This window comes from Bufo bufo (genome assembly GCF_905171765.1).
Source record: "Bufo bufo chromosome 1 unlocalized genomic scaffold, aBufBuf1.1 SUPER_1_unloc_6, whole genome shotgun sequence".
Taxonomy (NCBI): Eukaryota; Metazoa; Chordata; class Amphibia; order Anura; family Bufonidae; genus Bufo; species Bufo bufo.
The window spans coordinates 48,801-65,200 of NW_024399968.1; the positions used below are offsets into that span (position 1 = coordinate 48,801).

At 45.5% G+C, this 16,400-nt stretch overlaps 7 non-coding genes across 7 annotated transcripts; all 7 read right to left on the reverse strand.

Annotated features, from left to right (window-relative positions):
• Positions 1 to 327: 327 nt before the first annotated feature.
• Positions 328 to 401, reverse strand: TRNAI-AAU. The gene has a single exon. It is a non-coding gene; the product is annotated as a tRNA-Ile (tRNA).
• A 104-nt stretch (positions 402 to 505) lies between these two features.
• On the reverse strand, positions 506 to 577 carry TRNAD-GUC. The gene has a single exon. It is a non-coding gene; the product is annotated as a tRNA-Asp (tRNA).
• Positions 578 to 1,810: 1,233 nt separating this feature from the next.
• On the reverse strand, positions 1,811 to 1,884 carry TRNAI-AAU. The gene has a single exon. It is a non-coding gene; the product is annotated as a tRNA-Ile (tRNA).
• A 104-nt stretch (positions 1,885 to 1,988) lies between these two features.
• On the reverse strand, positions 1,989 to 2,060 carry TRNAD-GUC. The gene has a single exon. It is a non-coding gene; the product is annotated as a tRNA-Asp (tRNA).
• A 1,238-nt stretch (positions 2,061 to 3,298) lies between these two features.
• TRNAI-AAU lies at positions 3,299 to 3,372 on the reverse strand. The gene has a single exon. It is a non-coding gene; the product is annotated as a tRNA-Ile (tRNA).
• A 6,869-nt stretch (positions 3,373 to 10,241) lies between these two features.
• Positions 10,242 to 10,315, reverse strand: TRNAI-AAU. Its single transcript has one exon. It is a non-coding gene; the product is annotated as a tRNA-Ile (tRNA).
• Positions 10,316 to 11,728: 1,413 nt separating this feature from the next.
• TRNAI-AAU lies at positions 11,729 to 11,802 on the reverse strand. Its single transcript has one exon. It is a non-coding gene; the product is annotated as a tRNA-Ile (tRNA).
• Between the last annotated feature and the right edge of the window lie 4,598 nt (positions 11,803 to 16,400).

Genomic DNA, 16,400 nt, shown 5'->3' on the forward strand with positions numbered 1-16,400 from the left:
GAATTTAAATAATCAAATGACTAATTAATTGCCCTCTCCAACTACCATGATGGTGACTACAACCCCACCCATGCAGTTTTTAATTATAAAGTAAAATAAGATAGGGAGGGATACTTGTGATGTTGTTAGGACTAAGGGAAAACAGACTAACGTAAGAAATCCAAACATTTCTTATGTTCTCCAACATAAGGATATAGTGCTTTACATGAACACAGCGTGCCCTGAGATAGCACTATGCTATATGTGAGCAGAAATTATACGCATGCTATTTGCTGCCACAATTTTACTTGTTAAACCACCTTTACTGCATAGAGGTGAAAAACAGAATGGCCCGTACGGGGATCGAACCCGCGACCTTGGCGTTATTAGCACCACGCTCTAACCAACTGAGCTAACCGGCCAGGAGCTTACACCCTGCCACGCACATTGTCTCGTTTCTACAGGTTTATTTAATGTTTTCTCTTTCTTTCTTAACATAGTCGTTTATACTAAGAAAATGCAAGGCCTCCCCGTCGGGGAATCGAACCCCGGTCTCCCGCGTGACAGGCGGGGATACTTACCACTATACTAACGAGGAAATGCTGGTGGTCGGGATGGGTCACACGACCCTGATTCAGCGGCCCTTTTAGAACAATGGCATCGGCCTGGAGGTAGGAGAAACTCTCAACAAACAAGAAGTACGAATGTTAAACCCACCCATGCAGTTTTTAATTATAAAGTGCACCAAAACTGCAAACTATGCTGCTTTCTCATTGCCCAACAATTCTGTGCCCCCTATTTCTGCAGCTGCTGCTCCGCTATTTTCTGCTTTCTCCATAGCCGGGGGCCTGTCCCTTAGATGTCAGTCTAATAGTACTGAACTGAAATACTTTGATTCCCACACTTCCCTACATGCACTGTATAGGAAAGCAAAAGCCTGATTTTAGATGCTTAGTTCTTTGTCATGTCTGGATTGCATAGCAGTGAGAGACATGACACAGAACTAAGCAGCTGGAAGAGCTCAGTTTACTTACATGAGCTGCTGCTTTGCTGCATGTTTGGCTGTTAGGAGAGGCAGGCTACCGGTGAGCAAATAGGAGCACACTTTGATAGATAGACACCCCCCAACTTCCTGTAGTCTGTCTCTCTGCTCCTGTGTTACTTGGGACAGAAAAAGCATGACAACAGGGGGTTGAACCGCAGATTTAGTAGAAGGGAGACATGTAGGGGCCAAAAGTATACAGATACTTTTCTAGTGGAAAAACGCAGAAATGTTAACCCTACTTGCATAGCAAAGTTGCTAGATACCAAACATACTGCCATAATAACTCCTCTTTGTGTAAAAAGTTACACTCCATTTAATAACAACAGATTTCTAGCTGCCTTTATGTACTGAATTTCTAGCTGCCTTTATGTACTGTTCGTAGCAATCTTTTTCTCCCTTAGTCCTAACAGCAGCACAACAATGGGGTAATTCTGCCCGTGTGAAATGGTAGGACGGATGGAATTTAAATAATCAAATGACTAATTAATTGCCCTCTCCAACTACCATGATGGTGACTACAACCCCACCCATGCAGTTTTTAATTATAAAGTAAAATAAGATAGGGAGGGATACTTGTGATGTTGTTAGGACTAAGGGAAAACAGACTAACGTAAGAAATCCAAACATTTCTTATGTTCTCCAACATAAGGATATAGTGCTTTACATGAACACAGCGTGCCCTGAGATAGCACTATGCTATATGTGAGCAGAAATTATACGCATGCTATTTGCTGCCACAATTTTACTTGTTAAACCACCTTTACTGCATAGAGGTGAAAAACAGAATGGCCCGTACGGGGATCGAACCCGCGACCTTGGCGTTATTAGCACCACGCTCTAACCAACTGAGCTAACCGGCCAGGAGCTTACACCCTGCCACGCACATTGTCTCGTTTCTACAGGTTTATTTAATGTTTTCTCTTTCTTTCTTAACATAGTCGTTTATACTAAGAAAATGCAAGGCCTCCCCGTCGGGGAATCGAACCCCGGTCTCCCGCGTGACAGGCGGGGATACTTACCACTATACTAACGAGGAAATGCTGGTGGTCGGGATGGGTCACACGACCCTGATTCAGCGGCCCTTTTAGAACAATGGCATCGGCCTGGAGGTAGGAGAAACTGCTAACAAACAAGAAGTACGAATGTTAAACCGGCACAAATGGCTTAAAGCGTGCCTGAACCTTCACCAAAAACTGCAAACTATGCTGCTTTCTCATTGCCCAACAATTCTGTGCCCCCTATTTCTGCAGCTGCTGCTCCGCTATTTTCTGCTTTCTCCATAGCCGGGGGCCTGTCCCTTAGATGTCAGTCTAATAGTACTGAACTGAAATACTTTGATTCCCACACTTCCCTACATGCACTGTATAGGAAAGCAAAAGCCTGATTTTAGATGCTTAGTTCTTTGTCATGTCTGGATTGCATAGCAGTGAGAGACATGACACAGAACTAAGCAGCTGGAAGAGCTCAGTTTACTTACATGAGCTGCTGCTTTGCTGCATGTTTGGCTGTTAGGAGAGGCAGGCTACCGGTGAGCAAATAGGAGCACACTTTGATAGATAGACACCCCCCAACTTCCTGTAGTCTGTCTCTCTGCTCCTGTGTTACTTGGGACAGAAAAAGCATGACAACAGGGGGTTGAACCGCAGATTTAGTAGAAGGGAGACATGTAGGGGCCAAAAGTATACAGATACTTTTCTAGTGGAAAAACGCAGAAATGTTAACCCTACTTGCATAGCAAAGTTGCTAGATACCAAACATACTGCCATAATAACTCCTCTTTGTGTAAAAAGTTACACTCCATTTAATAACAACAGATTTCTAGCTGCCTTTATGTACTGAATTTCTAGCTGCCTTTATGTACTGTTCGTAGCAATCTTTTTCTCCCTTAGTCCTAACAGCAGCACAACAATGGGGTAATTCTGCCCGTGTGAAATGGTAGGACGGATGGAATTTAAATAATCAAATGACTAATTAATTGCCCTCTCCAACTACCATGATGGTGACTACAACCCCACCCATGCAGTTTTTAATTATAAAGTAAAATAAGATAGGGAGGGATACTTGTGATGTTGTTAGGACTAAGGGAAAACAGACTAACGTAAGAAATCCAAACATTTCTTATGTTCTCCAACATAAGGATATAGTGCTTTACATGAACACAGCGTGCCCTGAGATAGCACTATGCTATATGTGAGCAGAAATTATACGCATGCTATTTGCTGCCACAATTTTACTTGTTAAACTACCTTTACTGCATAGAGGTGAAAAACAGAATGGCCCGTACGGGGATCGAACCCACGACCTTGGCGTTATTAGCACCACGCTCTAACCAACTGAGCTAACCGGCCAGGAGCTTACACCCTGCCACGCACATTGTCTTGTTTCTACAGGTTTATTTAATGTTTTCTCTTTCTTTCTTAACATAGTCGTTTATACTAAGAAAATGCAAGGCCTCCCCGTCGGGGAACCAACCCCCGGTCTCCCGCGTGACAGGCGGGGATACTTACCACTATACTAACGAGGAAATGCCGGTGGTCGGGATGGGTCACACAACCCTGATTCAGCGGTCCTTTTAGAACAATGGCATCGGCCTGGAGGTAGGAGAAACTGCTAACAAACAAGAAGTACGAATGTTAAACCGGCACAAACGGCTTAAAGTGTGCCTGAACCTTCACCAAAAACTGCAAACTATGCTGCTTTCTTATTGCCCAACAATTCTGTGCCCCCTATTTCTGCAGCTGCTGCTCCGCTATTTTCTGCTTTCTCCATAGCCGGGGGCCTGTCCCTTAGATGTCAGTCTAATAGTACTGAACTGAAATACTTTGATTCCCACACTTCCCTACATGCACTGTATAGGAAAGCAAAAGCCTGATTTTAGATGCTTAGTTCTTTGTCATGTCTGGATTGCATAGCAGTGAGAGACATGACACAGAACTAAGCAGCTGGAAGAGCTCAGTTTACTTACATGAGCTGCTGCTTTGCTGCATGTTTGGCTGTTAGGAGAGGCAGGCTACCGGTGAGCAAATAGGAGCACACTTTGATAGATAGACACCCCCCAACTTCCTGTAGTCTGTCTCTCTGCTCCTGTGTTACTTGGGACAGAAAAAGCATGACAACAGGGGGTTGAACCGCAGATTTAGTAGAAGGGAGACATGTAGGGGCCAAAAGTATACAGATACTTTTCTAGTGGAAAAACGCAGAAATGTTAACCCTACTTGCATAGCAAAGTTGCTAGATACCAAACATACTGCCATAATAACTCCTCTTTGTGTAAAAAGTTACACTCCATTTAATAACAACAGATTTCTAGCTGCCTTTATGTACTGAATTTCTAGCTGCCTTTATGTACTGTTCGTAGCAATCTTTTTCTCCCTTAGTCCTAACAGCAGCACAACAATGGGGTAATTCTGCCCGTGTGAAATGGTAGGACGGATGGAATTTAAATAATCAAATGACTAATTAATTGCCTTCTCCAACTACCATGATGGTGACTACAACCCCACCCATGCAGTTTTTAATTATAAAGTAAAATAAGATAGGGAGGGATACTTGTGATGTTGTTAGGACTAAGGGAAAACAGACTAACGTAAGAAATCCAAACATTTCTTATGTTCTCCAACATAAGGATTCGTTAATTTCTAACGATAATTTGTTTTCCCTTAGTCCTAACAGTGGCACAAATGGGGTATTCTGTCCCTGTGGACTGGTTAGGACAGGTGGAAGTTTAATGAATAAATAAAAAAACACCGGCATGCACACGCCCTCCCTGCCCCCAATAAAGAGGGGTGTGACCCTCCAAAGGATGTGTAATTACAAGTAGACAAACATAATCATAATAACATAGGGGGGGAAATTTGTGTGCCACTGTTAGGACTAAGGGAAAACAAATTATCGTTAGAAATTAACGATTCCCTTACGTCCTAACCAGTGGCACAAATGGGGATTTAGCAAGTAGAAACCCCCATGGGAGGGTCCTCATGCCTGGCGGAAGATAACACTGTCCGGCCAAATGAGGAATAACTATGTATTCTGGTATCCACTCTATAGTGTGAGATAAAAGTGGAGTGAGAACTCCAAGAAGCTGACTTACAGATCACATCCAATGGGATCGAGCTTCTCTCTGCAAAAGAATTGGCCACTGCTCGAGTAGAGTGGGCCCTTACAAATTCAGGGGGCTCCGAACCCTGAGACATATAAGACTCCCGAATTGCCTCTTTAATCCAACGACTGATGGAGGGCTTAGAGGCTTTCCTCCCCTTATGGGTACCGGAAAAAAGGATAAGGAGGTTTTCATCCTTCCTAAATACCTTGGAGCGTTCCAGGTAAATCCTAAGACATCTCGCAATATCGAGGGTATGGAGCCCTCTTTCCTCAGAGGAGGGGGGTGGAGCCAAAGTTGGTAGGGAGATCACCTGATTAATATTGTCAAAGGAAGGAACCTTTGGGATGAAGGTAGGTAAAAATTTTAGAAGTACCCGATCCTGTAGGAACTTTGTATATGGCTCAAAGGCAGAAAAAGCCTGAAGTTCCCCAACTCGCTTTGCAGAGGTAACAGCTAACAAGAAGGTGATCTTCCAGGTCAGGAACCTGAATCCCGCCTCCTTTAGGGGCTCAAAGGGGGGAGATGATAACCCCCTGAGCACGACCGACAAATCCCAGGCCGGGATAGATCTGATTACTGTAGGCTTTAATCTTGAGGCTCCCTTCAGGAATCTCTTGATAAGGGGGTCTTGAGAAATAGCTCTGTTGAGACAAGCAGAGATAGCTGAAATCTGCACTTTAAGGGTAGCTGGTGATAGCCCCCTGTCCAGACCGTCCTGAAGAAATTGGAGGATCATCGGGATGGAAGCTTCAGCGGATCTTTGCTGATGTCTTGTACACCAGGATGAAAAGATCTTCCAGATTCTGGAGTAGGCTTTATTAGTAGCTTCTGATCTGGAGTGCTCCAGGGTTCTCAAGACAGACCCCGATAGCCCTTCTATCCCTGGAAGGGACTGATCAACCTCCAGGCCGTCAGGTTGAACATTTGAAGATTTGAGGAGACCTGGGTGCCCCCCGACACCAGTACTCTCTCTGGGGGAAGCCTCAGAAATTGACCCCGACTCATCTGTAAGAGTTGGGTAAACCAAGCTCTTTTCGGCCAGTATGGGATAATGGCGATAACTGACGCTTGGTCCTGCCTGATCTTCATCAAGACCCTTGGTATCAAGGAAATTGGAGGGAAGATGTAGGCCAGCCTGAACCTCCATGGGATTGACAGTGCATCTATTGCCACCGGGTTGTCCTCCCTGTAAAGGGAGCAATACTTCTCCACCTTGGTGTTGAACCTCGTTGCCATGAGATCGATCTCTGGCATGCCCCACCTGAGCGTTATCTCCTTGAAGACCTCTGGATGGAGTGACCATTCTCCGGTTGGAAGACTTCGGCTCAGACGATCCTCAATCACATTGTGAACTCCGCGAATGTGAACGGCTGAAAAGTGGGTGAGGTTCAGTTCTGCCCAATCCAAAATCACACCTATCTCTCTCAGGAGACTTTGTGACCTCGTGCCTCCCTGCTTGTTGATATACAGTACAGCGGTCATGCTGTCTGACTGTACCTTTACTGCTTTCCCTCGAATGATGGGAGCAAAATGAAGAAGAGCTAGTCTGATTGCTCTGATATCCAGGAGATTCGATGACAATAACCTCTCCTGAGGTGTCCAAGTTCCCTGGACTGTCTTGTCCTGAAGATGCGCACCCCAGCCTACTAGGGATGCGTCTGAAGTAAGTATGATCCAAGAGGGTTGGATCAGGGACTTGCCGTCCATGAGGTGGGACCACCACCTCAGAGAGGATCGGACTTTGTAAGGCAGGGAGAGCACGGAATTGAGTCCCACCGGACTGTGATTCCACTTGGCTAATACCTCCGACTGAAGCGGACGTAGGTGCCATAATGCCCAAGGTACCGCCTCTGCGGTTGAAGACATTAGTCCCAACATCCTCATCTACGTTCGAATCGTTACCTGTTTTGGTACAGAGAGAGAACGGGCTGTTTGTTGCACGGATTGCCTTCTTTCGGGAGTGAGATGAATTGTCATCCTGATTGAATCCACCATGAACCCCAGGAACCTTACCGAGGTGGCTGGTTGAAGTTGGGATTTGTCCCAATTGATTATCCATCCTAACTGATGTAGGAATGTAACAGCCTGTTGGATGTGTTGGGACAGGATCGCTTGGGAAGGAGCTCTGAGGAGCCAGTCGTCCAGGTATGGAACTATGCTCAGGCCCTGAAGCCTTAGAGCGGCCACCACAGAGACCACTACTTTGGTGAAAGTGTGTGGGGCTGAAGAAATTCCAAATGGGAGGGCCACAAACTGAAAATGTTTTAGGACCCCCCCAATGTTTACCGCGATCCTTAAGAATCTTCTGGACCCAGGATGGATGGGAATATGGAGATAAGCATCCTTGAGGTCTAAGGTTGCCAAGAAATCTCGCGGCATAAGAAGATTGGTCACTGACTGGATAGTTTCCATACGGAACTTCTTTTGTTTTATGAAACGGTTGAAGAACCTCAGATCTATAATCATCCTCCAACCTCCGGTATTCTTGGGTACCAGGAAAACTGGGGAGTAGATACCTGTTCCCCTCTCTTGGAGAGGAACCTCCTCTAAGGCCCCCTTCTGGAAGTATTCTAGCACGTAGCTTTCTAGAATCTTCTGTTTGTTGCTGGGAAGAAGCCTTGTCTGAACAAACTTGTCCAGAGGCAAACTGCTCAAGTCTACAAGGTAGCCATGCGAAATTACACGCAGGACCCAACTGTCCTGGATATGATCCTGCCAACAAGGTAGAAAGTGCTGTAGGCGGCCGCCTACGGGAATGTGGGGAGAAGGGAGCCCGAGATCTCCAGTCAGGCCGGCTAAATACCAAGAGCCTCGAGGAGGCCCGCAATCAGAGCGCCGAGGATTTCTTGGGGGGTCTAGAACCCCGAGAGGATCTTCCTCCTCTACGGGAACCCCAATTCCTCTGGGGTCTGGGTTGCGGTTCCGCTCTGGAACTATACCCCCTGCCCCGACCACGAAAGGACTGCTGGGGAAGGGACTTGCCCTTCTTGTCCGACAGCCCCTCCATTATGTGGTCAAGCTCTGCACCAAAGAGTTTGCCGGGTTCATATGCCATGGCACAGAGGTTATGTTTTGAGGCCGTATCGGCCTTCCAAGGTTTCAACCAAAGCGGACGCCTGCCCGCGGTTGAAAGAGCCATGGTCTTGGATGCCAACTTCAGTTGTTGTGGAGCTGCGTCACACAAGAAGTCAATGGCTAGGCTGGCCGTCTTGCATGAGGCCAGAATGTCGTCCCTAGAGACCCCTTGGTCCAGGTCAGACTGGATTTGCGAAAATCTAGATCTTAGAAAATTCGCCACTTCGGACGAGGAAATTGCGACAGAGGCGGAAGCGGAGGCCGAGGAGTAGGTGCGCCTAAGGGCGCAGTCCGCCTTCCGGTCCATTGGGTCCAGCAAACTTGACCCGTCGTCTGAAGGGATCAGGGTCCTTCTGGATAACTTTGCTATAGCCATGTCCACTTTAGGGACAGGCCCCCAGGACGATACCTGATCCTCTTTAACCGGGAACACCGCCTTGAACCTTTCGGTCAACACTGGACCTTTCTCTGGCTTTCTCCACTCTGTTTTCATCAGAGATAGGAGAGAATCATCCGCTTTAAAGGCCCTAGGCTCCCTAGAGGCAGAGGATGAGGCTTCCCCCGGATCAACGTCCTGGTCCCCCGACCGGACGGATTTTAATAGTCGCTGGGCCTTCTCCAGCGGGAAAAAATATGCGAAACCATCCTCCTCATCCGAGGAGGAAGAGGCTGAACCCTCTCTCGCCTCCTGAGCCCCTGAGACCTCCATAGCACGATGGGGGGAGGAGGGACGATGACGCTTGGAGACCAGGGCACTCTTCAATTCTTGTATGGAGGCGTTGACCTGGGACATGTTGGACTCCATGTACCCCTTCACCCAGTCGACCACGTCGTGGACAGATGGCTCCAGCGGGGGGAGGGTCTTGGCCCTGCAGGATGGGCACCGGGAGAAATCATAAGAGTCCTCCAGGACAATCTGACAGTCATGGCACTGCAGGTGGCGCCTCTTGCCCGCGGACTTCCTGCCGGGCTCTCGCTCACCGTCACCGGTAGACGACATGGCTGAAAATTAAAATGAGAGATGAATTTAGCAAAATTCAAGAAGACAAGGCTTAATCGCAAGCTTTAGGATCTTTACCCAGAAGATCCTAGCAAGCTCAATATAACAGCACAAAGAAGAATTTTCAGCACAGAGGTAACAACACTCTAGCACCAAACCACACTCAAGGTTGACAGCAAGCTGCGCTCCAGGAGACTGAACCTGGAGCTTCATCCAGTTTAAATAGGGTTGTTGGTGCCAAAAGAGAAAGCCCCGCCCACAAGGGGGCGGGGTAAGCCTCTGAGTTTATATCTTTGAACTAAAAGACGAACAAAAAGAAATAACTTTATACTGTGGACCTAGAGATGGCCCTGAAAACATTAAAAGGCCTCCCACGGCCCTATAATATGAAAATACACCTCCGGCCGATGCCCGATCGGCCGGAGCGAAAACCCGGAAGTGACGTCACCTGACGTCACTTCCGCAGGATGGCGGCGCCCAGCAGGACATGTGGGACGCAGTCACCGCCGCTCCAGCACGGAAAAGGAGGTAAGCCCCACAGTAGCAGGGCTCTCTGCAAGGGAGGCAACCAGCGGCATAACCGGAGGACCCCCTCCGCCGCATCGGAGGAGCGGAGCAGTTCCCAAGGGAACATGTAAACCCTTATGGGATACAAAAATAGAATAGAAAGGGGGGAAAAAACAACACTCTCTCCACCGAGGGATGGAGGAGTGCACCACCCGTCCCGTCCTGTCCGCAGGACAGAAAAAAACACATCCTTTGGAGGGTCACACCCCTCTTTATTAGGGGCAGGGAGGGCGTGTGCATGCCGGTGTTTTTTTATTTATTCATTAAACTTCCACCTGTCCTAACCAGTCCACAGGGGCAGAATACCCCATTTGTGCCACTGGTTAGGACGTAAGGGAAATAATGCTTTACATGAACACAGCGTACCCTGAGATAGCACTATGCTATATGTGAGCAGAAATTATACGCATGCTATTTGCTGCCACAATTTTACTTGTTAAACCACCTTTACTGCATAGAGGTGAAAAACAGAATGGCCCGTACGGGGATCGAACCCGCGACCTTGGCGTTATTAGCACCACGCTCTAACCAACTGAGCTAACCGGCCAGGAGCTTACACCCTGCCACGCACATTGTCTCGTTTCTACAGGTTTATTTAATGTTTTCTCTTTCTTTCTTAACATAGTCGTTTATACTAAGAAAATGCAAGGCCTCCCCGTCGGGGAATCGAACCCCGGTCTCCCGCGTGACAAGCGGGGATACTTACAACTATACTAACGAGGAAATGCTGGTGGTCGGGATGGGTCACACGACCCTGATTCAGCGGCCCTTTTAGAACAATGGCATCGGCCTGGAGGTAGGAGAAACTGCTAACAAACAAGAAGTACGAATGTTAAACCGGCACAAATGGCTTAAAGCGTGCCTGAACCTTCACCAAAAACTGCAAACTATGCTGCTTTCTCATTGCCCAACAATTCTGTGCCCCCTATTTCTGCAGCTGCTGCTCCGCTATTTTCTGCTTTCTCCATAGCCGGGGGCCTGTCCCTTAGATGTCAGTCTAATAGTACTGAACTAAAATACTTTGATTCCCACACTTCCCTACATGCACTGTATAGGAAAGCAAAAGCCTGATTTTAGATGCTTAGTTCTTTGTCATGTCTGGATTGCATAGCAGTGAGAGACATGACACAGAACTAAGCAGCTGGAAGAGCTCAGTTTACATACATGAGCTGCTGCTTTGCTGCATGTTTGGCTGTTAGGAGAGGCAGGCTACCGGTGAGCAAATAGGAGCACACTTTGATAGATAGACACCCCCCAACTTCCTGTAGTCTGTCTCTCTGCTCCTGTGTTACTTGGGACAGAAAAAGCATGACAACAGGGGGTTGAACCGCAGATTTAGTAGAAGGGAGACATGTAGGGGCCAAAAGTATACAGATACTTTCTAGTGGAAAAACGCAGAAATGTTAACCCTACTTGCATAGCAAAGTTGCTAGATACCAAACATACTGCCATAATAACTCCTCTTTGTGTAAAAAGTTACACTCCATTTAATAACAACAGATTTCTAGCTGCCTTTATGTACTGAATTTCTAGCTGCCTTTATGTACTGTTCGTAGCAATCTTTTTCTCCCTTAGTCCTAACAGCAGCACAACAATGGGGTAATTCTGCCCGTGTGAAATTGTAGGACGGATGGAATATAAATAATCAAATGACTAATTAATTGCCCTCTCCAACTACCATGATGGTGACTACAACCCCACCCATGCAGTTTTTAATTATAAAGTAAAATAAGATTGTGAGGGATACTTGTGATGTTGTTAGGACTAAGGGAAAACAGACTAACGTAAGAAATCCAAACATTGTTTATGTTCTCCAACATAAGGATATAGTGCTTTACATGAACACAGCGTGCCCTGAGATAGCACTATGCTATATGTGAGCAGAAATTATATGCATGCTATTTGCTGCCACAATTTTACTTGTTAAACCACCTTTACTGCATAGAGGTGAAAAACAGAATGGCCCGTACGGGGATCGAACCCGCGACCTTGGCGTTATTAGCACCACGCTCTAACCAACTGAGCTAACCGGCCAGGAGCTTACACCCTGCCACGCACATTGTCTCGTTTCTACAGGTTTATTTAATGTTTTCTCTTTCTTTCTTAACATAGTCGTTTATACTAAGAAAATGCAAGGCCTCCCCGTCGGGGAATCGAACCCCGGTCTCCCGCGTGACAAGCGGGGATACTTACAACTATACTAACGAGGAAATGCTGGTGGTCGGGATGGGTCACACGACCCTGATTCAGCGGCCCTTTTAGAACAATGGCATCGGCCTGGAGGTAGGAGAAACTGCTAACAAACAAGAAGTACGAATGTTAAACCGGCACAAATGGCTTAAAGCGTGCCTGAACCTTCACCAAAAACTGCAAACTATGCTGCTTTCTCATTGCCCAACAATTCTGTGCCCCCTATTTCTGCAGCTGCTGCTCCGCTATTTTCTGCTTTCTCCATAGCCGGGGGCCTGTCCCTTAGATGTCAGTCTAATAGTACTGAACTAAAATACTTTGATTCCCACACTTCCCTACATGCACTGTATAGGAAAGCAAAAGCCTGATTTTAGATGCTTAGTTCTTTGTCATGTCTGGATTGCATAGCAGTGAGAGACATGACACAGAACTAAGCAGCTGGAAGAGCTCAGTTTACTTACATGAGCTGCTGCTTTGCTGCATGTTTGGCTGTTAGGAGAGGCAGGCTACCAGTGAGCAAATAGGAGCACACTTTGATAGATAGACACCCCCCAACTTCCTGTAGTCTGTCTCTCTGCTCCTGTGTTACTTGGGACAGAAAAAGCATGACAACAGGGGGTTGAACCGCAGATTTAGTAGAAGGGAGACATGTAGGGGCCAAAAGTATACCGATACTTTTCTAGTGGAAAAACGCAGAAATGTTAACCCTACTTGCATAGCAAAGTTGCTAGATACCAAACATACTGCCATAATAACTGCTCTTTGTGTAAAAAGTTACACTCCATTTAATAACAACAGATTTCTAGCTGCCTTTATGTACTGAATTTCTAGCTGCCTTTATGTACTGTTCGTAGCAATCTTTTTCTCCCTTAGTCCTAACAGCAGCACAACAATGGGGTAATTCTGCCCGTGTGAAATGGTAGGACGGATGGAATTTAAATAATCAAATGACTAATTAATTGCCCTCTCCAACTACCATGATGGTGACTACAACCCCACCCATGCAGTTTTTAATTATAAAGTAAAATAAGATAGGGAGGGATACTTGTGATGTTGTTAGGACTAAGGGAAAACAGACTAACGTAAGAAATCCAAACATTTCTTATGTTTTCCAACATAAGGATATAGTGCTTTACATGAACACAGCGTGCCCTGAGATGGCACTATGCTATATGTGAGCAGAAATTATACGCATGCTATTTGCTGCCACAATTTTACTTGTTAAACCACCTTTACTGCATAGAGGTGAAAAACAGAATGGCCTGTACGGGGATAGAACCCGCGACCTTGGCACCACGCTCTAACCAACTGAGCTAACCAGCCAGGAGCTTACACCCTGCCACGCACATTGTCTCATTTCTACAGGTTTATTTAATGTTTTCTCTTTCTTTCTTAACATAGTCGTTTATACAAAGAAAATGCAATGCCTCCCCTTCGGGGAATCGAACCGCGGTCTCCCGCGTGACAGGCGGGGATACTTACCACTATACTAACGAGGAAATGCTGGTGGTCGGGATGGATCACACGACCCTGATTCAGCGGCCCTTTTAGAACAATGGCATCGGCCTGGAGGTAGGAGAAACTGCTAACAAACAAGAAGTACGAATGTTAAACCGGCACAAATGGCTTAAAGCGTGCCTGAACCTTCACCAAAAACTGCAAACTATGCTGCTTTCTCATTGCCCAACAATTCTGTGCCCCCTATTTCTGCAGCTGCTGCTGCGCTATTTTCTGCTTTCTCCATAGCCGGGGGCCTGTCCCTTAGATGTCAGTCTAATAGTACTGAACTGAAATACTTTGATTCCCACACTTCCCTACATGCACTGTATAGGAAAGCAAAAGCCTGATTTTAGATGCTTAGTTCTTTGTCATGTCTGGATTGCATAGCAGTGAGAGACATGACACAGAACTAAGCAGCTGGAAGAGCTCAGTTTACTTACATGAGCTGCTGCTTTGCTGCATGTTTGGCTGTTAGGAGAGGCAGGCTACCGGTGAGCAAATAGGAGCACACTTTGATAGATAGACACCCCCCAACTTCCTGTAGTCTGTCTCTCTGCTCCTGTGTTACTTGGGACAGAAAAAGCATGACAACAGGGGGTTGAACCGCAGATTTAGTAGAAGGGAGACATGTAGGGGCCAAAAGTATACAGATACTTTTCTAGTGGAAAAACGCAGAAATGTTAACCCTACTTGCATAGCAAAGTTGCTAGATACCAAACATACTGCCATAATAACTCCTCTTTGTGTAAAAAGTTACACTCCATTTAATAACAACAGATTTCTAGCTGCCTTTATGTACTGAATAGTGTTGGGCGCGAATATTCGAATATCGAATTTTTTTAGCAAATATCGGCACTTCGTTAATTCGCGAATATTTCGAATATGGTGATATAAATTCGATATTTCGAATATTCGATTTTTTTTTTTTTGTTTTATTGTTATATTTTTTTATTTCCTACTTCCTAAAGTTGCTCTTGCCTGTCCTTTGTATTCCTGTCTTCCTGGCTGCTCCAGTCATTGCCCTTTGCCGCTTCTGCCGACTTCCGTGCTCATGGAGCGTCCCCATCACCATGGGAACGTCTCCATATACTAGAATGTACTGTCGGATTTGAGAATTACGTGTAAAATCGCAATTCGATTATTTCAAGTTTTGATAATCGATTTTCGATTTTAACAGCGCTGCAACTTGGACCTGGTTTCAGTGGTTTACTATGGTTGGCTTGGTAGAATTAGCAAATATGACGAATGTATTCGTCATATTCCACAAAACGAAGATAACGAAGTATTCTGCATCTTCGTTTTAGCTATCTATTCAACAACCTTGCTAATTCTAGCAATCATATAGGAAAGTTTACTATAGAGACAGCTAAGTTTAATTCGCTATGCGATTATATTACTTAGCTTTTTTTATAAATAGAATAATTATCAGGTATAATTATTCTATTTATTAAAAAAAAAAGAAAAAAGTCATATAATCGCATAGCGAATTAAACTTGGCTGTCTCTATAGTAGACTGCTATATGATTGGCTTGCTAGAATTAGCGAAGTTGATGAATAGGTAGCTAAAACGAAGATGCAGAATACTTTGTTATCTTCGTTTTGTGGAGTATGACGAATACATTCGTCATATTCGCTAATTCAACCAAGGTCCAAGTAGAAATCACAATTCGATGAATTCAAGTTATAATAATCGAATTGCGATTTCAACTTTTTAACGTGTATTATTGCAAGAAGCAGGGTGGAATCGATCGGCGATCGAAAATGGGCAAAATTTTATTTCAAAAGGATGAAGAAGAAATTATTCTCACTGTTATGTCAGAACAATATCTAGCATTAGCAACACTCGACCATAAGGCTACTTTCACATTTGCGTTCGGGGCTCCGCTTGTGAGCTCCGTTTGAAGGCTCTCACAAGCGGCCCCGAACGCATCTGTCCAGCCCCAATCAATTCTGAGTCGATGCGGATCCGCTCAGAATGCATCAGTCTGGCGTCGTTCAGCCTCCGCTCCGCTCAGCAGGCGGACACCCAAACGCAGCTTGCAGCGTTTTGGTGTCCGTCTGGCCGTTTGGAGGCAAACGGATCCGTCCAGACTTACAATGGAAGTCAATGGTGGCGGATCCGTTTCAATTTCACACAATATGACTCAATTTTCGAACGGATCCGTCCCCCATTGACTTTCAATATAAAGTCAGTTTTTTTTGCGGGACAAGATGCATTTTTTAATGACACCATTTAATTTACCATGTTTTGTATTATAAAAAATTGTTTTCTATGTAAAATTGGGAAAGGGTGGTGATTCTAACTTTTAATATAGTGTTGTTTATTAAACTTTATTTAACTTTTTTTTTACAGCAATTAGCCCCCATAGGCTAATTGATCCCATCTTCTATTCACTATAATAGAGATTTATTACGGTGAATAGGATTTTTACACACTCCATTCTGCGCTATGCCTCGTGCATAGCTCAGTATGGAGAAAGCCATGTCAGGCCTGAATAGCTTCAGCAGCGTCCATGCTGCCATGGCAACCGATCGGAGCCCCGCAATTTCACTGCAGTGGCTCCGATTGGAAGGAAGATGGAGGCGCACATGTCACAGGTGCCGCAATGAGCCTTGATCGCGGTACCTGAGGGGTTGAATGGCAGGGGCGGCGCGATCGTCGCTTCCTGTTAGTGCGGCCGGATGTTGGCTGTATCATATAGCCGGCAGATAGTGCGTATGGAGCGGGCTCACTGCAGAGGCCCGCTCAATACATCCCCTGTCACGCAATGACATACCTTTACCTGATAATCTGTGAAGGGGTTAAAGGCGTAACTACTTTTTGATTATTTTTTTTTTATATATTTTTTTTGATATTTGTATAATAAATTAGGCCCAGATTAAATTGTCCGTACTGTAACCCCATTGGTTACAATAAAACAAAACACAACAAATTTTATAGA